The following is a 22,427-nucleotide window of genomic DNA, read 5'->3' on the forward strand; positions in this document are numbered from 1 at the left end:
ATTTGGAGAGACTACAAGGGATAAACAAAACTTTGCGTCTCATATTTCTTTTTTTGGACACAACATGTAGATGGAAAAGTAGAGGGAAGAGTAACCCATAAATAGATAAAGGATAAAAATGAGGACAAAACTCAAGTTGAGAAATACCATTGGAGGATTGAACTACTCAATTATGTACTTGCCTACTATGTGTAAGAGACAAATCCCATTTTGATGGAAAAATTTGATGCTAAATGTGATGATTTTTCACTAAGGTATGATTGTCCAATATTATTTGGCCATCATTATATTGATAAAAGGTGCCAGAAAATTCGAGGGATGTTCCCCATAATTTTGAAAAGGAATGCAAAAGATGTCCTACAAAACATGCTTCAATATTAGACATAATACTATAGTAAAGGCCCAAGGATCATGAAGTAAAGACAAATAATAGTTGAGTTAAGTCACTATACAAACTGGTTTTGTGATAAGGAGTAAATTCAACCTTCTTAGCAAATTGATCAATAATGAGAAAAATAACTAATGGGGGGAAATAATGATGGGAAAACTACTAATAAAACCTAGATAAGTTCTTTCCTAGGCACAAGAAGGAATGGGTAAAAGGAAACTCACACTAAGGTTTGTATTAGTTGGTTTAGACCAAAAACATACCACACAATGTCTCAAGAAATAAATAACAGCCTACTACATGTGAGGAAAGTAGAGAAAAATCTGAAAATGATAGAGTCTTGTTCTTGTAAAAAAGTGTTGACTATAGAGAGTATAATATTTCTCTTTTAGTAGATGGAATAAGTGGCTATGAGCTACACATAAGTTATAGAATTGTATTATAATTCTTCATTGAGATGAAAATATTATAAAGAAACTATGTTTGAAGAAGTTGTATGTTAGACTCTTTGATAAATGTGCCTCAATTCTGTATCATCTGGGTATTGTTTAGTCCAAGTTTAAGATCCAACATGTGAATTGGTGAGATATTTTAAAACATGAAATGATGGTCATTAGATGAAATAGTTCACAATTTTATTGTGATAACATTTTTTTAGTTGATAATGAAAATAAAATGTTGCAAATATGATTCTCATTTCATGTGTTGAGCTTCTCAAAATTTTAATTTTTTTTTTAGTATTTAAGAAACTTGAAATGTAAATGATTAGTATATACATTAGATTTCTTTCCCATTAGAGTGTATCTAATATTTGATAGTGAACTAATAAGTTAATTATATTTTTTTCATCTATCTTGAATATTTTAGAGTGGGAAAATTAGAGGAATAAGCTTGCAAGGAAAACTAGTCACACATATTAATTGGAAAATAAGGATTCGAAACTTTCTATATCCATTTTGAGCCATCAAAAGGCATTTTCAGGGGACAAAATTTCCCAATATTAGTTCAAAACTATTGATGCTGATATATTCATCATGTACTTTCCAATAGTACAGATATCACATCAGTCAAGGTTCATATGAAAATGTTATGATTCCCTCAAGTTAACCTACCATAATGACAACCATAGTATGAGAGGATGCCACATCAATGCTTATTACTCACACATATGGGGATATCTAGTTATTTTTTGACAGGATGGAATGTACCATGAATAGCTAGGGGGTCTCCCATTTGTGAAGTCCTAATTAGAGCTCACACCGTTTGTGATAGGAGTCCCATTCAATATGTATGCCTGATTGCAATCATGTTGGTTTAGCTCTTGGAGGTCAAATGAGGAGATGCTAGAGCAAGGACAAGAATGAAATTCCCAACCAATAGAAACAAGGTCAACCCAAGATTGACAAACTATAGAATGAGATACAGGAAAGTAACAACAACAATAAGAAGAAGCATGCCATGAGAAGTATCAATGAACTAAGACCATCTCATATATACATGATTGGGAACATCCCAAATGTTAATTGTAAATTATTTCACAATAGGTTACTAACATGATGTAAAATAAGTAACCATAGTTTCAAAGCATACATGAAAGTTGTAAGCTAAGAATTAGTTCATTAACATATAATTGCATTTAAGGACACATACAAACATGATGGAAATACAAGGAAGCTAGTACAACAATCATAAATATGCATGATAATCCATACTGAGAGAAAATAACTTCTTATTAATGCTATTGCAAATACAAGTACATGTCTTGCAATCGACCAAAGCCCAAGAGTGGAACATGGGTTACTGATACCACTATCCAATGAAAAGCCTTAGTCTCACAACTACTCAGCCTACTAGATGCCAAGAGTTGAGTGCCTTTGGCTCCTTAAGTACAAATCAACTATCTAATGCTAGTCCTAGCTCAAATTATAAAAGGCCCCCATAAATGAGGCATGAGGGTATATTTATAGAAGTGAGGTGATTGTTCACCTAATGCGGCCCTTGGCCTACCCTCATGACTCTTGAACTTCCTCACTTCTCCCTTATGTCTAATGACTTCTACAGACTCAATTGATATCTACATAATTGTTGACATATTGATAGAAGAGAAGCTATGATGAGAGTAAAGAAGGTTGTTGGAAACCCTAATGTTGTTTTGAAATTATGGTGAGCTATTGAATAGGGTTGTGATCCATTTGTTGCATTGAATGTTTATCTTCCTACTACTACACCTAGAATCAAGGTTGATATAACATATAGGTAGCTATGGGGATCTAGTTTCCACATTTGTTGAAAACCTCGATTGCACAACTTTTGTGAGGAACCTTATCTTCCTCCACATAGGTCATCATGCTCATTCTCTTTCTTCTACCTGCAAACAAATTACATTGGTAAAACACATATTTGCAGTCAAATAATAACATTAGAAATGTGACATATTCATGAAGGGAAAAGATCAATTTTGGAACTCTATATGGTGTATAAAAATTTCCTCGCCCAAGTTTGTTGTATAAAATTGTGTATTTGCATCGTTAGTAACATCACATAGATATAATAGCTTTTTAGTGTGATCATGCATAGTTCCATTAGTGCCAATTCCTACCTCATCCATGCAACTAAGAAAATAAACTTCACTGAAAAAGGGGTTGGTCTTGTGTTACTTGCATTAAGTGTCAATATTGTTGGAACAAATTGTTGTCTTATCACAAATGTTAGAATAGTTGAACCTCCTTAAGATTCATACCTAGAAATCTCCAAGAAATTTCTCTCTAGAACCATGAGACTAGAAGCTATAAAATTTTCACCAACAATATCAATGTTAATTGTTATTTTAGCCCCGAGGGAAGGTTGTGAGACAAGAGTGAGGAAATGAAAAACAACCAAATCATAAATCCTCTTGTGACCTTGGCTCCAACAAAATTCCACAGATGAAATTTTTGTTGGACATAAAGGTGGATGTGCTTTGTTATCATGACAACCATTATTAGTATTTCACCAAATATATTCTTCAGGGTCAAGAAGTCATTGTGCATATGAATCTCATAAAGGATATGGTTGTTGTTCATGCAAAATGTCCTGTAATGCCGCTCTTGTTGAATCTTTTATAACTATTACAGTGGGTTCCTCTACACACAATTCATAGATTGTCACTCCTAATGTATATTCCCCCTATTTCCAATTGAATATTTTCATACCATCCTTTAAATTATGGGAGCAACTTATGGTCCAATATTCTTATGTCCCATGTGCTTGTCTTTCCCAAAACATTTCAACAACAAAACCAAGAGTAAAACTAAGAGTTCAAAACTAAAAGGTTCTATGGCTTAACATAAGCCTTCTCTCATTATCAGAAAAAGGAAGCAAGAAGGAATATCTCAGTAGCATAATTTGAATCTAAGAGAAAGAGGAATCAATTCAAAGATCAATTTCCTATGTGGCGTCAACTACATCTGTGAAAAGTGATTTGGATGGAACAACCTTTGCACAACTTCATGGATATCTCTTTTAAACAAATCAAAAAAACGAGCTCCCCATATGGTGAGATGAGGATTAGTAGCATGAAAGAAAAAATATATGTTCTCTCCTCTATCACAATCCAGCGACAAAACAAACCACTGGCATGTCCTAGCTTCCTCTCTAAAAACCCTTTTTTATGTCTTGTTTTTCCTGGAAGGAATCCTATTCTTGTCCATGATTTTTCTTGCTATGAAGTTTTACATGTGTTGGGAATGATGACTCCAATTCTAGATTGATGTTTTTAGAAATGATGGAAGCTTCATCACATGAATTTGATTCAACATGGAATCTAACATATCACACAACATCCAACATCAATTTTGTGATATTGACATGTGTTTGTCTTCATATAACTATGGCATGACTTGATTATATGTATTGTGAATTGAATGCTTCCTTGAATTCGCACCATCCTCCACTTTGGTAGATTACTAATTTTACAAATTCCTCATGATAATGTTCTTTCTTGAAGAGACAATGGCAAGGATATCTTCCCTTTTTTCCACAGGAAATATGCTCTAGGCACCATCATTGTAACTAACACCATATAAAGTCTTCCTACAAATAAGATTATAATTAGACAATGAATACCTTCTCCTTTATTTTGATTGAACTCTTTTTCCTACACTCAATGAACAACACTATACTAATATGTGTTCTTTTATAGAACTAGCATCAACTTGAGTACCATCTCTAAAATGTTATTCCTTACCTCTAACATTCCACCCTAAACATGTTCTTTGGCCATGCAAATGGCTACACTCAACACATTAATTTGAACCTTGATAGTGCTCTTCATACAGGGTCACAAATCACAGTGTGAGGGCTTAATAGAAATTTAAGTACATCTTAAATATGTGATTTTCAACCTTTAAAGGAGTGTAGTTCCACTAGAGAAGGCGGGTTGCATTCTCCATATGTGAATCCCACTTCAGGCTTGGTCACAATTTTAACTCCAAGGAAGGTCACACAGTCGCAGTATAATGAAATTCACACCTTCTAGTTGCTTATCAAAGGCTCTATAGTGCAATTTTGTGACCTATGGGAAATATTGTGACTTATGAGATTGCAAAAAGGAACTGTGACCTTTGAAGAGGTCGTTGAATGGAAGTGTGATCTAACTTGTGGAGAGGTGACAAAATCCAGGTCGCACTTTGTTTAAGTAAGGCATGTCACACAGTCAGAACATAGTCTAGGTCACATTTTTGGGTTCCTTTTTTTAAGCTTACAATTGGAAGTTTGCGACTTAGTGAGAGGTCACAGATTAAAAGTGCACCATACTAGAGGTCAAAAATAAAGGATGTGCCTCGTTATCATTCCCAATGTGTCACACACCAATACGTTTGAAATAATGTTGGGAACCAATCAAGATATCTAATGCACGATACCAAAATGTAACCACCTCATAAGTCCACAATTTAACCACTCGAATTCCAAAATCCCTCACAAATCCAAAGTCGACAAGTTTGAATGCGTGGTATTTGTAGTTTCATATCATGATGAAGAAAACAATGAGAATAACAGTAGGAAATTCCATACAAAATCTGGCACAAAAACATTTTGATTAGATGAGTATTCTTTGCTATCTTAAGACAAGAATCCATATGCTTCTTGACATCCAAATCCAAATATTTGATAACTAAATTGAAACTCTTTTCACTATGGAAAACATCTCGCAACCTTACGATGTTCTTATGTTGCATTTATTTAAGAAGATAAATTTCTCTAATTGCAGTGCACGGTACACCCTCATCTTCTTGCTCTAAATGATTTTTCTTGAGAGTTATGGTCTCATTTGTCAAGAGATCATGGGCTTTGTGAACCACACCATATGTTCCTTCTCTTATCTTCTCAAATTATTATATTGTTCCATTAAGCTTGATTCAAGCTCCCATTCTATTTGATCTTTTCTCTGCACCCATCAGAATATTTAGAGAGAAATATCGAGACTCAAATATTCAGATGCACCTCTAAGAGGAAATCGAATGTCACTGTAGAGAAAGTGAGAGGATGAGGGAAGGCTTCATTGGTTGTTGCATCATAGTATGTAACACAATGTTGGTCTCATTCATCATATAGCTGGTGCATTCAACATGATTTTTTTTTACACCAACTATGCATGGCTGACTGTAGCATTCATATCACCTACCCAACCCACCATGATTCTAGTGGTAATGGCATAGTGTTGATGATAATTGTTGTAGTGTTTTTGGAGCAAAAATGCACAAAAAGACACCCCCTTAGCAGTGGATTGTTCCCTGCAAAGGATCAGAGTCAAAATTGGTGATGTTAGTGGACATAGTTAAATAAACACAACATTGTTAATAGTGGAAACAATGCATACATGAACATAAACTAAACAAAGAGGTGCATAAACAAAACAATGCTCAAATGGAGAAAACACATCAATAATATATGGAAGAAATATCTATTTATTGATTGTTGGTGGTAGAGGTTGAATACGATAGACAAATATTAGACACTTGAAGAGAATTTTTTGAGCTATGGAGCTCAAAAATCCTCAACAAGGGGGGGTTTCTTTCCTCAATCTCTTTGCAAGTTTCTCCTCTCTCAACGAAGTGTGAAGACTCTCCAATGGTGGATTCCTCTTCTCTCACTAAGATGATGGGTCGCTTAGAAGTAATATGACCAACATGCTAGTGCGCTTCACTTCTTTGGCTTCGACAATGTAATGGTGGCTTGCTCAAACAAAAATTTAGCCAGCATAACAATGTCTCATACTTTGGTTCTCCCATGGCCTATTTATATAGATTTTTTTTGAATCCTTCTTCCCTCTCTTGGTACGTGTATGATAAAGACATATGAGTAGGAAAAAAGGATTCCATTGAGGGCTGCATATATCCAAGGTTACTCAAATTGGGCTGTACTGGATTGAACTCATGTTATAGAATCGTCCCCAAGTGTGTAAAGTGGTCTCGAATCGATGAGTCATCCTTTATAAACTTTGTACCTTAGGAGAATTTTGTTTTTTTTAAACTTCATAATGTATTCAGCTAGAAAAATGTCCACCTGTGCATTCTGTTGGACACTTTTAATGTCTTTTGGATTGTACTAATAGGTGTATGATTTTTGGGTGTTAATAGTTTCCCCCTGATGTATGAGGTTAGGAGAAAACGTATATCCGAAATACATCACATTTTAATTTATTATGGAGAATCTGATCAACTTTTCAAGAGAGAGGATAGCTTGTTGCAAAGATGAGTAGAGAAAAACCCCTTGACTGAGTATCAATGATACCCATTCTCTGGTGAAAACCTACAAAAAATTGTGTGTCTATACAAGGGGGGCATGTCCCATGCTCATTATGATGGCTAATCAGAACTGATTACAATCGAAAAAAGAATGATTTTTGTCCAGTCAACATGGTGGTTGTTGATGTACTGATAGCTGATGATGATAATTGATGATGCCCTCAAGGGTGATTTTTGGTCAAATAGGTGTAATATCATTCCCATATGCATAACCCTCGTGAAGCATTGTTGATGGGTGATGTGGTATGCAGAGGTCTTTGGCTACGGGTACCTCTCCTGTATCATAATGTAAGAACTATTGAATGAGGTACTTTGTGATGCAGGGGTCTTCGACTAAATGACTGAACTACAATAGTAACTAAGTATGGCACCACCTTGAAATGAATGCATGAGTTGATGTCGAATTTCAAGGGGATTGATGACATCATTTGGCAATAATGGTTCCCAATGTGCCACCCAAGGATATCCCTATTGGGGGGGGAGTATCCAAGGTACTACCTCTTTCATAGAATACATTTGTTGAGGTCCATAGGAAAGGTGTGTCAACTGCCCAACATGGTGAGTTGGGGAATCAATGTGAGACAGGAACATATTGTGATAACTTGGGTCATATAGGAATGATAGAAAGAGCTATTAATATAGGAGTATATGGATAGCTATCCTGAGTTCAGAACTTGATATGAAAATGGTGACGATCAAAACATGCTTTCTGATGATCCTAGAGTCAGTAGGATTTCTAGGATGGGTGTAAGTGATTTTTGATGGACATGTGAAATGGGGGGTGATTTGCTGGTGAGATGTGACCAAAGGTGATTAGAGACTGCCAGCAGGAAAAGGCCATGAATTGTAAAAATCAAATGTGGATGGGAGGTTTTTTGATTTTTTTTTGAAATATCTTTGTAGACTTGCCAAAAGAATAGGGGTGGTTTGGATGTACAACCACAAAGACGGGTGCCCCATGATGACAGTAACCTATGTAGAGGTGTGGTGTATCTACTGAGGGTGGGAGCCCCATTGGTTGGTCTCTGTGTCGGGTGGGTGAGGCAGATGAAGTGATACAAATGGGCTATGTGATATGGATGAATGATAGGCCAAATGTAGGTCGAGGAGGTGCATCCATTTAATGTTGTGGGAGCTCTCGGGAAATGGGGTGTATGCATAGTGAATGTAGAATAATGAGACTAAACTTCAAGACATGCAAGTGAGATGGTTCCTGTGCTAAAGTGAGTAGTCATGGCTCCTTTTAGTGAATAAGGGTCTACAACAATGAAGGGAGACATGAAGAGGGAGGGGGGTTCTATTGACCAACATGAATGTTTACCATATACAAGGGTGAGATGGTGATAAAAATGGTAGAGATGATAGAACTTATGGTGCATTGTGGAAAAATGATGTCAGGATATGCAAAGCTTTTTGGGTGAAGCTTGTCATGTTGATTGGAGAATGATACCTACTATTTTATTTTCTTGTCGGGTCATTGACCATGTCTGGTGTTCTTGCAATGGATACAACCAAAACCCAAAGTGAGAGATTTTTCAATACATATGTATATAATAGATGTTATGGATTTATAGAGATGGAGAAGTACCTGACATGTGTGATAGGCCAAAAAATGATTGTTTTGATTTTTCGAAACGAAGGGTTCCATGATGAATATGTCATGGGACTGATCTTCATGCCTCTTCCGGTTTTCTCAAAGGAGATTCTAGGCTTCTGTAATTTATCCCAAGAGATGGTGAAAAGGGTGATAGATAAGGCAAAGGGGCCCAAATATCACTTATTTGCATTACTGAGTTGTGGAGGTTAGAGATCATTCTTAGAGCTTTTCCTTCCATTGCTGTTAATCAAAGTACTCGGGTTTCATGTGGAGAGATCCAGGTAAGAGCTTGAGCCTTATCCTTTTTAATTTTGGATTTTCTAGGTCGTACAGGGGGCCCATGTATGACCTTTTTTATGGTTAACCTAGTTGGTTGCGTGGGTGACTCGTTATGAGTCACGTGGTCTTCGCTTGAATATTGGAGTTTTTTGCAAAGACTTCATGCAAACGTTATACTCATATGTGCGTTCTGTGCATCTAAGTTTGGGAATTACGCAAGAAACCCTTTCAGGGTTTGCCGCTCATTTATCAGAGGTTTGTGTGATGTGGGTACGCCTGTACAAGATACAGGCGCGCACCATGCGCTTCATTAGGGGATTTTTGAGGTTTAAAATGGGACTCATAAGGAAATTATAAAATGATAGTGGAAATAATAAAATAAGATTAGATGACATCATCCAATTTTAGAGGGAAAAAAGAAAAAACTATTTTTTCAACTTGTAATTTTAACTTATCTCCCTATGGGTTTACTCAAATTTCGAGCGGAAACACTCGTTGGATGCATAATTTGATTCCTCCTCCAAGGAATACCCATGTTGTATACTTTCAATGGACCCTGCTACATGAAAAATGAGAAATACATGAAAAACATGATTGCAATAACATTATATATATATATATATATATATATATATATATATATATATATATATATATATATATATATATATAGATATATATAGATATATATAGATATCTTATTTTTCATCTAGCAGGGTCCATCAAAAGTATGCAACATGCATACTATTTGGATGAATAGTTAAATTTTGCATCCAACGAGTACTCCCGCTCAAAATTTGAGTAAAACCTTAGGGAGATAAGTTGAAAATACTAGTTGAAAAAGTAGTTTTATTATGTTATTATTTTTTAATATTTTTACTTTTTTACTCCAAAAATGATGAATCATCCCCCATGGTTGATATCATCATCTTGAATCCTATTGGTTCTTATAAACTTTATTTTGGTTGTGCATTTTTCTTAGGAGGCCCATTTTAGACCTCAAAAATCCCCTAATGTTTGGACGACATGCGCTCTCACTGTGCGCCTATTTTGGAAACAGATGTGGGGTCGGGGGAATTTGATGATTTTCCCCCATTTTTTCCCTTATGAGAACTTGAGGGGTTCACTATTTTGACATGTGGTATCTTGGGTGGAAGGATGACTTGGCAAGAGAGAGAGAGAGACCAGGTGACCCTTCAGGCTACTGTGGCATAGGATCCCACAACGAGCCAATAGTTATTTTAGTGGGGGTTACTAAAGTTTCTTTAGAACCCTTTAATGAGGTTGCATGATAGGTTCCTACAATTTTTGGTGCGATGTTGGGACGCACACCATCAGATGATGGCCATATGGCTTATTAACCTCTCGATATTGGTGCAAACTGATATCTACTTTGTGACAGGTTTGATGCCACGCGGGGAGGTGCTTCCCTATCCACTACCAGCTGGGCATGTGGATATTCATGTTTGGGTTGTGGGGGAGGGTCACTGTGGCCATAACCCTTTTAAGGAGGGCTACGTTAGGATGACAGTAGTTGTGGACTTAGTCAAGTGAGAAATGTTAGTTATGATTTTCAGAATGGTGGGGTTGGTGTCCCCCAACTAGTGTTTGGGGTTGTACATCACAGTTTTACAGTGGCTCCATGAGGGGAAATTTTTTAACTAGGCAAGACTTTTTCATCAGGGGATGTTGTCCAATCTTACACAGGTTCATCGTGAGATGTTGAAGAGTTTTTTTTATGGGAGTGTGCTCTAGAACATACTCTACGAGTGGGTGGTTATGCTTCACTTGATTCTTGCAGTTCCATTGAGACCTACTTGGAACCATCGCATGTGCCACTAGGGAGGGGCAATGCCGAGAGGGGGTGGTGGAGTGGTGGGGCATTACTGGAATTCCATGGTAGATGGTTGGTTTAAATCCAACCATCAGCTGATCTTGGATTTTTCGTACCATGGAGTCAACCTCCAAGGAGATCCAGATAAGGGGTTGTTGGCTTGTTGGGGCCTCACCCAGGTTCAAAGTTAACTGTGCCAACCAAAAAAACCCTAAACTGTTGGCCCTTTTGGAAACAACATGCATAGTGGAGGTGATAGTCTCACCTGAAGCAGTATTTTTGGATGCCAGAATGAGATTTATCCATCCAGAGACCTATGTGATAGGTTCTTGCGGATCCTAGGGATTATTTCTGTCCTTGCAAACCCTAACCCTTCCGAGACAGATAATTACAGTAATTCAATTAAACAGTATCTATACCTTTATGAAGTTCATGCAACATTCATAACATGTATAAAGTATACTAATATACCACTTTCACACATAAGATAACCATTCATTCATATACATTTTGATACAAAGTGAAAATACATAAAACTGAAGAAGTAAGAATAAATGCACAGATGCACAAGTATTGGATCAAAGTTGTCTTTATTAGATGAATTAATTTAAGTACAGACTCTCTTTCCCTGTGCACTCAGATGCAGGGGCCCACGCACTCAGCCTACAGACTTATCAAGGTCTCCGCATACTTAGTTGTAGGAGCCTTCCCCTTCGCTTAAGTACAAGAAACATACTTTTCCTGCCTTAGCTTGCATGCCCTTACAATTATTTCTATCAATTAGTTACCTTGTAGACTCACTATGAATCTTCTATTTATAGCCTTTTCTTTTACAATACCATGGTCTGTGGACCATGGGTAGGTCTCAAACCTTCTTATCACCTAACTACCTAAGGGACTAAATCCCCTTTGACTCTTGCTATCTTCACGCTCTGCTTCCACAAATCGTGGAGACTTTACATCTTTACAAAAATGACTTACAAAATTTGGTAAAATTTAACCCCAAGGATCCCATCCCAACGGGCCCCCAACATAATTTGGTGACTCTTCCTTGAGTCACTTAGTTCGCACTTCAATATTTTCTTGGAGTTCGTGGAACTCCAACTTCAGAACCTGCAGATTAGTTGTTCCCTTCATAACTGTCTACTGCACTTCTTCAACTAACTTCTCTATAGTGGGGCCTTCCATCGTGAGGCCTACTATCCTTTGCATCTATTGTATTCCCATGAGCTTGCTTTGTATTGACAAAGTGAGCTAGCTAGCTTCCTCTGTCCAAGAGTGTCTCCTGGCCCTAAGAATGGACTATTTCCGGCGCAGCTTTTCAATTTTAGGATGAAGTTGCTTCCCTTCCTATATATGTGTGAACCATTGTACTGGCGTGAAAGTGCATGCAGTCGACCTTATCTCATCAAATTGTTGTTGTTTTTCTCTAAGGTCAGTGCCAATCTTCTATAGAGTGGGGTCCTCCTGTAGAGACATCTATAGCTCCATGGCCTGGTCAAACAATTCTGTGCAGTACTTGACTGCTGCATCTAGTGTGGCCATTCTCTCTTATATAGCAGATTCGCCATGCTCTCGAACCTTTGGCGGAGTCGTCAGCCATAGCTTCAATTGTAACTCTGAAATTTGCAACTATAGCTCAAATCGGACTTGGTCGATTTCATCTTTAGGCTGCTTGACCATCAGAACCAGCTTTTGGATCTTTTCTGTTGATTCTGCATCCACTGCAATGTTGATTTTAGGTAGCGCATTACACGCTTGTGTAATTACTGCTTCTAAGTGTTGGATGCATGTGGAAAATTCTTCCTCTTCCATCAGTGCCTATGCCCTTTATTCAAATATCTGCATGTTGTTGGTTTTGACTTCATTAATGATCATCAGCGCGCACTATTCCCTAACCCTTAGTTCATTTGAAACGCCTTGGTGTAGCTCACGTATGGTTTGGATAGGGAGTGCCGCGAGGTTGATGCCTATATCCTTGATCTGCGAGAGTTGGGAGTTGGCCCCATCTAATTAGGAATACAGGGCCCTATCTGGATACTGAATCACATGGAGATATAAAGTCTAATCATGTCCAATACTACTGCATTCATTTGATGCAGGGTTGGTTGAATCCCGCTGGCTTGACCTACGCTCGCTTGCAGTTGGCCTATCTGGATCTGTAGATTACACAGATCCTTCTGCACATTTCCCAGTGCCTACTTTTATTGCTACTCAAATTGGGTCCATAACTCTGTCATGGTGTCTGTACTGTGTCACTGATTTTGTCTAAGTTCCCTTCAATGAGGACTAACGGATCTACTTGGGAGAATCTAGTTGACTTCTACTTCTTTCGCGGCCCCTAGGTTGTCTACTATGGTATTTTCTTAACCACAATGGGGGTTACCTACTCTGCACCCCTGCCCTCTTCAGCATTTGACCCTTCCTAGTCCTTAGTGTGCTGAGAGTCAGACTCCTCAACCTCTATCGTTATTTCTTGGGCTACCCTCTCTTTGTCAACAACTTCCTAGTAACAGTTGCCTTGGAAGCAACTTCCTTAGCAGCAATTTCCTTCTGCTGCGCAGCTTTTTTCCACGCTGCGCCCTACTGGGCCTCCTTCTGTTGTTATGCTGCTGAGGACTGCAAGACGGTACCTTCTATTGCCTTTATCATTCCCGCGCCTATATTTGATGGGTACAACCACTCCCCTAGCCTTTTACCGAGGATTTCTTGGTCATCCGCCTCACCAACAAGGTAAGGAAACTTATGCAATATCTTCTTTAGATCCCATCATGCATGAATATATACATTATGGAAGTCAACCTTGAGGTTGGCATAGGGCTCCTATCAATCATGTAAGGTAAGTGACAGCCTCGACCTTTGGCTGATAACCATGCGCAGATCCATCTCCACTAGTACCCAAAACATTTTAGTTTATGTGATATACGTTGCGTCTTTTGTTGCCCAAAGCAAAGTGAACTTCGCTGCTTCTGAAATGTCTGGGCCTTGAAGAGGAAATTGGCTATCCTCTGACATCCTCCATGCTACTAAGACTATTAAAAGTAATAACCAGTCATAATGAAATGCATTTCCCTCATCCTGGGCCTCTCAACAATTTGCTAAGAATTCCTTGCATAGGTACTGAGCCCAGTTGTACTAGACTCCTTTGGCACATTGCACATCCAAGGAGATCACTGGCACCGAAACCTTGTCAGCATGACACTTTCACATGATTTTGCATGCCAATATATATGCAGGAAACTGCACTGCAGTGTCTGAAATGGAGCAAATGGAATATCCGTGTGACTTCTTAACTAGCCCAAACTCACTCTTCATATGATCGGTGAGTTGCTTCTCCTTTGTTTTCCCTCCAAATTCCTCTGCTGGATCCACACCTTGATAGGGAAAAAAAGGTGATCCAGTGGATCAACATATCAGTAATAGGGATGGGTTCTCCCAGCCAGAGACACCCATTGTGCACCAGGGTGAGTAATTTCCTAAGAAATAAAGTGTTAATTATTGTACAACTGAAGTGCGGCACCCATAGCATGTTTTGAAGGCCCGCATTATCAACTCTCGTGACCCAGTTTGTAGGTTCTAAACGCATAACCCTGGTTTCCTCATAATAGATTTTTGACAAATATTTGTTCGGCACAAGCTGAGTGAAATTTTGGTGATCTCGTAAATCCAAATCCTCTGGCTTGAGTGATGGAATGTGGCTTAACAACGCATCCTCAAACACCACTTTCTCTAGCAACACTAGTGTCGAGACCATGAATTTGGAATTATCTCGGTCTTTAGGCACCTTGGTTATGCCCTTGCATGGTGGGATGTACCTTAGGAGATGAGTCATAGGTTCACCCTCTTCATCATCCATCTTCTCGATGCCTTTCTGAAGTTCTTATTCCTCTAAATCAAGGGGCTCATGTGGCTACTACGCCTTGTCCATCTTCAATTTCTGGGAGACCTCTAAGGGGTATTTTTGCGGTGACTGCGTCACCGGAACCTGCTATGGTTTTCTTGTTAGTTGCTGAGGGTTTAAGCCTAGGAGGTCTTGGTGCCATAGTCATAATTCCATAGGAATAGAGGGTGTTGCTTCAATTAAAGGGTGCTGCTTCAAAGGGCACAAATTCAGTTGTAGGTGGAGCTGTTGTCATTATTTCAAGCATGATCTCTCAGTGCCAATAAGGTAAGTTGACAAACTTTGGTTGTGCTAGAATTTTTTCCAAAACCTTCTCAGACATCCAACATTCATTTTGGCATCAAAGTTTAAGGAAAAATCGTTGGAAGCAAAGTGTTCAAATGCTGGGTGGCCTGCCAGATTTATAGGCGAATTCGATTTCGAATCCAACTGTTCCCTCCAAATTTCTATGATTAATGCATCTTTGGCGATAGATTTCCAAATATTTTCCCCATAAATGCACCCTCCCCACTCCTCCTAACGGAAGTGTTTCCATCCAATCCTATATAGTGCATCCAATGACTACTTTTTGACCTTGGCACAACTCCCCTCAGTGCCCTACATTCTTCCATCACGCAGCCCTATTACTTCGACTTCCCAAATTTTAGGTAATGTAGTTTATAGTCCCGTACTTCCTTGCAGATCCCTAGAGTACTAAGACTATCACACCATCATATAGTAATTTCGCAGGGGCGGGATCACCCTTGTAAACTTTAATCGACTGCCATTGACTCTTCATGGAAACAATTCTTGATTCAGCTTCGCAAGCTAAACTGTGCCACCATCTATGATTTCCTTTACCACAATTGTAGGAATTCACAGGGTAAGTTCCTCAGACAGAACACCAAAGGACACTGCTCACAAACAGATCACAGATCAATACACCAGTATTTTGATGTGGTTAAAACCCTCAAAGAGGGAAACAGTCCACGGCCTGAGCCAACGCGGCCACTTCAGGCAATTTATTAATAAATGAATGAAAATTTACATATGCTTCTCTCATAGATGGATTACCCTACAAATGACCCTCCATGCTCTTTAAATAGATATCATGGACCAATCGGGTGCTAAGCCATGGATCAAGTATCGGTAATACCGAGGAGAGAATGAACCATCGGATCACTACATATTGTGACCATCGGATTGTAAGTTAAAAAATGTACATAGTAAAGAAACACACTTTACCTAACTCTATACTAGACCAAGTTGTACTTAACTATTTCCTATGTGTCGGAATATCCTAACATCCCCCCTTAAGAACAACTTGGGATAGGATTGAAGGATTTACCAATATGACACAATAGGAGAAGGAAGGAGGCACTAGAGCCTGTCCCCCCTTAGTGACAGCTTTCTGAACTCCAACCATAAATCGAAGTTTAGTGAACTTCGCCTCTGTGAGAGCCTTTGTAAAGATGTCTGCAACTTGATCATCTGTTGAACAATATTGCACTTCAAGAACATGGTCGTGAATTAGCTTTCTGATGAAGTGCATGTGCAGTTCAATGTGTTTGCTGTGCTGATGTTGGACTGGATCTTTGCATAGCTGAACGACACTTTGATTATCACACCAAAGTGTAGTTGGATGCTGCTGCTGAAAACCAAACTCTGATAGGATCTGATGAAGCCACAAGGCCTCCTTACTAGCTTCTACGGCACCACGATATTCTGCTTCTGCTAAAGAAAGATAAATGGCACCTTGTTTCTTGCAAGCCCATGTAATAGGTCCTGAACCAAGAGTGAACACATAACCTGCAGTAGGCTTCCGATCATCAAGGTCACCAACCCAATCAGAATCAGTGAAACCAACCAATAGAGGAGCTGCTTCGGCACTGTAATGAATCCCAAATTGAACTGTACCTCGAACATAATGAAGTATTCTTTTAGCTGCTTTCCAATGACTTTCACGTGGGTTTTGCATAAACCGAGCAACAAGGCCAATGGCAAAGGAAAGGTCAGGACGAGTATGGGTTAGATACAAAAGTTTTCCTGCAAGTTGATGGTATAAGGTAGCATCAACTTCAGGAGAAGTACAAGTGACTGAAAGTTTGACTCTAGACTGAAAGGGAGAGGGGGCTGGCTTATAGTCTTCCATGTGAAAGTGGTGTAGAATATCACAGGCATACTTGGACTGAGAAAGGGAAATACCTTCCTTGGATTGCAAGACTTGAAGACTGAGAAAATAATGTAAGTGTCCTAAGTCTGTCATTTCAAACTTCCTTTTAAGGCTAGACTTCACATGGTTTATAAGGTTGGGATCACTACCAGTCAGGATAAGATCATCAACATAAAGAACAAGAATGATAAGAGACTTGCCCACTTTCTTGGTGTAGACAGTATTGTCAGAATGACACCTAGAGAAGCCAGATTCTAAAAGAAAGTTATCCATTTTGGCATACCAAGCTCGAGGAGCTTGCTTGAGACCATAAAGGGATTTCTTAAGCCGACATACAAGGCTGGAGTCTGTTTGTATAAAGCCAATAGGTTGTTCCATATAGATTTCTTCATGCAAGTCCCCATGCAAGAAGGCGGATTTAACATCCATCTGATGGACTTCCCATTTGAAAGAGGTAGCAAGGGAAAGAACAAGGTGGATAGAGTTCATTTTGGCAACAGGGGAGAAGGTTTCAGTATAGTCAATGGCTTCAACTTGTGAAAAACCCTTAGCAACAAGACGAGCTTTATGTTTATCAACTTTCCCATCTAGTCCATACTTGGTTCTGTAAACCCATTTGCATCTAACAAGTTTTCGTCCCTTTGGTAGAGGAACAAGATCCCATGTATCATTTGCCAATAATGAATGATATTCTTCATTCATAGCTGCTTCCCAATCTGGATGGCCTGAAGCTTCTGCAAAGGTGTCAGGATCATAATTCACTGAAGCTTGAGCCAGTAAAGAAGAGGCTCTCTCGAACTGGGAACGTGTACATCGCTGATCTGTAGGATCACTGGCAAGATCACCTACTGCATCCTGAGTAGCAAGGACCCATTTTGGAAGCTGAGGAGTTGAATGAGGATCCTGAGAAGGTGGGGGAGGATTTTCATCCTCGCTTTCATCATCTGAAGAAGAAATATTTTTAAAAGTAGAAGAGATAGGGAGAGGTGGCACATCAACTGAACTAGGCTCGCAGGCCGATATATTTTCATCAAACTTTACATCTCTTCTAATGATAACATTTTTGGACTTAAGTGGAATAAGTCTATATCCTTTGACATCTTCGGAATATCCAACAAAAATACATTTTTCACCCTTTGGTTCTAAAGCTTTATGTTTCTCATCTGGAATATGGGCCCATGCTTCACTTCCAAAAACACGAAAGTGACTTACATTTGGTTTGTTTGAGCTCCATTCTTCTTCTGGAGTGATATTCTTTAAAACCTTAGTAGGAGTGCAATTTATTATGTAATTTGCACAGTTAATTGCTTCTGCCCAATAATTAAGACTAAGTCCTTTAGATTGAAGCTTACAATTAGCCATTTCCTTTAAGGTGTGATTCTTCCTTTCAGCTACACCATTTTGTTGTGGAGTATATGGAACAGTATGTTGCATTTGAATTCCATTCTCAGTGCAAAAGTTGATGAATGTGTTTTTAACATATTCTCCGCCATTATCAGATCTTAGCTTAAGAAGTTGATGTCCGGATTGTTTTTCAACAAAGGCCTTAAAGGCCAAGAACATGTTAAATACTTCACTCTTGAGTTTTAAGAAGTATACCCAAGTGTGTCTAGAGAAATCATCAATGAAAGTTAAGAAATACTTGTAGCCAGAGAATGAAGCAACTGGAAGTGGACCACATAAATCACTATGCACGAGCTGTAAAGGGGCTGAGGCGTGCCAAGAGGAATGTTTTTCAAAACTTTCCTGATGATGTTTTCCGAGTACACATCCGGAACAAACACCATCTCTGCAAGATACCATTGGAAGACCTGTCACCATATTTTCTTTACATAGATTTTGAAGAGAGCGATAGTTTAAGTGACCAAATCGCTCATGCCAAAGTTTGCTCACTTCATCATTATGAGCAACAAATACTGAGGGAAGATTTGATGACCCAAAGTTGTGAAACTTATACAACCTTGTAGAATCATCAGCAATGCCAGTAGCTAAAATCTGTCTAGGATCTATTAGGTCCTTAATTACAACATCGTGAGGTGAAAATTCAACGATTTTACCTTCACCTGAATGGGTTATCTAATATACAGATAGAAGGTTGCAGGATAAGGTTGGAACACATAATACATCATTAAACTGACCATTGTCTAGATGAACAGTTCCAGTCCCTACAACACTAAGAGATCTATCATCACCAACATATATATTTTTGGTGTTACAATCATTTAAAGAAGAAAACATGGCTTTGTTTTTGGCCATGTGATAAGAAGCTCTAGAATCGATGAGCCACTCATGAGAATGAGAAGAAGAAGATGCATTTAGTGCATAGCCAGACCGAGATGCTTGACAACCACATGCAGAAAGTGCCATTCTTGAAGATGAAGTTGAAGTTGAAGATTGCTCCAAATGGATGTTATGCTTCTTCACTGCTGCTTCCAAGGCTTCCATCTTCTTAAAGCATTTGGATTCTAAGTGGCCATCTCGATTACAAAAGTTGCAATGTTTATCAGTCTTCTTCCCTTTATTTTTATTTGTCTTATCATTTTGTTGAAATGATTTTTCATTTTGAGGCTGAAATTGCTTAGGACCCTTGTTTGGTTTAGGACCATTCCTTTTAGGATACACTTCTTAGGATTCTTTGGATTTGGTTGCTGCTGGGTGGCTAGCGCTTTCCTAGAAGAGTTTCCAAGATGAAGAAGACCAAGGTGTAAGAGTTTTTCTTGTTGTCTTATTAAAGAATCACAAAAGGAATCAAAGGAAGGGGACTTGTAGGTTTGCCCTTGAGAAATGAAGGCTTCTCTTGTAGAATGGAAGGTGGAAACAAACACAGAATAGGCTGGTCCCAACTTAGTAAGAATGGAGTAGATAAGGCTACTATCTTCTTTCTTAACCTTAACACCTTTCAAGAGAAGTCTAAGGGTCTTGAACTTGGACAAAAAATCTTCAATGCAAGAAAAATTATTGGGGTCCAATGTAAGCAATTCATTTTCAAGTTGATGGGCTTTAGTTCATTTTTAATTCCAAAGACTTTAGTAATTTGTTGCAGTGCTTCATCAGGAGTATCAAGTTCTGCAATATGGAATCTAAGATCTGGAGAAATAGACATCCCTATCAGCCCACGTGCTTGGTATTGCCTATTTTCCCATTTAGCTGCCTTATCTTCATCTTTCGGTTTGGTCTCTTGGCCTGTGGCTATTCTGTAAAGACCTTTACTTCTAAGTAAATCCACAATGTAGGACCACCATTGGAAGTAGTTAGTGCTATCAAGAATGACTTGGCATGGACTTTCCATTTTTAATAGAAATTGAAGCTATAGATGCTGAAACTAAGTGTACCAATGGAAAGATCTCGAAAAATTAGGCCGTTTAAAAAAAAAACGGTTATGAAAACGGCTTCCGGATGAAGAAGTTATGGCTTTTCGAAATAAATTGACAAAGTCACCGATGAAGTGCGGGAATGAAAAAATCTGCCCCCACAAAATGGAGACTTGAACCCAAGACCTCTACTCTCATAAATTAGCTTTGCACCAAGTGAGCTATACAAAAAGTTTGAGAGAGAGAGAGAGGGGGGGGGTTTGGATGCTTTGGGTTGCGTGCTTGCTTTGAGACAGCTCTTTTTCCCTACAAAACAAAAAAACACAAAACCCAACACAGACATACAAAAAAGAACGAACCTTGCGGCTCGAAGTTAGCTTTAGCTGGAAACTAAATATTTTCAAAAACAAACCTTGCGGCTTGAAGTTAGCTTTAGTCGGAAACTAAATATTTTTCCTCAATGTTTCTGATTTTCCGAGATCACACTAAGGTGCAGTGGAAAAGAGCATACGCATGAGAAAAATCCTTCCTTTCTGTTTCTGATTTGCCCAGATCGCACAGAGTCACAGGGCAAAGAGCATATGCAGAAATGAAAGGTATAGATCCGGTAATAAAAAAAAGCTAAATAAACCGAAACCGAAATAAACAGAGAGAAAATAACTGTAAACTGCAAATAAACATTGTATACCTCTAGATCTTAAAAATGACACAGCTAGGGTTACCGGAAACCTTTTCGCATGAAACGAAAGGGGTTCCTCACTGGAACAGATGCTCCCAACACAACAGAGTAGTCCTCTCAGCCCGAAAGCAGTCAGAAACCGTAGATCTTGGAAACGGCAGTCGGATGCATTTCTACCGGCTTCAGATTTGGATCACCAACGGACGCGACCCTCAAATAGCTCTGATACCATGTAGGAATTTACAGGGTAAGTTCCTAATACAGAACACCAAAGGACACCACTCACAAATAGATCACAGATCAATACACCAGTATTTTGACGTGGTTAAAACCCTCAAAGAGGGAAACAGTCCACGACATGAGCCAACGTGGCCACTTCAGGAAATTTATTAATAAAAGAATGAAAATTTACATATGCTTCTCTCATAGATGGATTACCCTACAAATGACCCTCCATGCTCTTTAAATATAGATCATGGACCAATCGGGTGTTAAGCCACGGATAAAGTGTCGGTAATACCGAGGAGAGAATGAACTGTCAGATCACTACATATCATGACCGTTAGATTGTAAGTTACAAAATGTACATAGTAAAGAAACACACTTTACCTAACTCTATAGTAGACCAAGTTGTACTTAACTATTTCCTATGTGTCAGAATATCCTAACAACAATAGGGTCCAAGCCAATGCACTTGAAACTTTCTAGGAAATTTCGTAAATTTTTTGTCATATAATAAGACCAAATCATTAACCTAGAAGATGTGCTACTTTATATGTTAATCGTGCCATGCCTTTTCACGCTTCTTTTGCACTTTTTGGTGAAGGCCTGCTAAAACCGATCCACCTCCAATTCCATCAGCTGTGCGAGGTGCTCCTACAATCCATAGAATCGACACAATATATTCCATGGGCATCATAGCCTCCTGCTCATAGACCAACCTAAAAGGGGTTTGGCCTATAAGTTTTTTACAAGTGGTTCTATATGCCCACAAGACTGCTAGCACATGCACATCCCAGTCATTCCACTTGGTGTTGCAAACCTTTTTTAAAGCCCTCTCCAAGGTTTTTTTGAAGGCTTCGACCGTACCATTATCTTGATGGTGATAGGGCATACTTTTTTTATGATAGACCTGGAATTATTCAAGCATCGTGGCAATCATTTCATTCAAGAAGTGGGTGCCCCTCATGCTCATTAATATCTTAGGGCAGACAAATCGGGACAAGATAAATTCAAAAATAAAATTCGCAATGGTAGCTATGCTATAATCCTTTCAGTTGAACCTCCATCCATTGCATCAAGTATTCAGTTGTTTTAATGATATATTGCACTCCAGTGTTTTTCCCTGGTGGTTGGATTGGACCCACAAAATCAATCACCCACTTATCAAACACCTAGAATGTTATCTATGGTTTTAAGGGCTATTCGTCTCTCTGAGATGGTTTCCTTGTCCTTTGGCAAGAACCGCACACCCTACAATACTCTTTTGAATCCTTATGCA

At 38.7% G+C, this 22,427-nt stretch overlaps 1 pseudogene; it reads right to left on the reverse strand.

Moving 5' to 3' along the window:
* Positions 1 to 2,840: 2,840 nt before the first annotated feature.
* LOC149232536 (DNA topoisomerase 3-alpha pseudogene) overlaps positions 2,841 to 22,427 on the reverse strand; it is a 31,241-nt pseudogene continuing 11,654 nt past the window's right edge.

Source organism: Pinus tabuliformis, chromosome J, assembly GCF_031772625.1.
Source record: "Pinus tabuliformis cultivar Carrire ecotype Pingquan chromosome J, CPIR1, whole genome shotgun sequence".
Lineage (NCBI taxonomy): Eukaryota > Viridiplantae > Streptophyta > Pinopsida > Pinales > Pinaceae > Pinus > Pinus tabuliformis.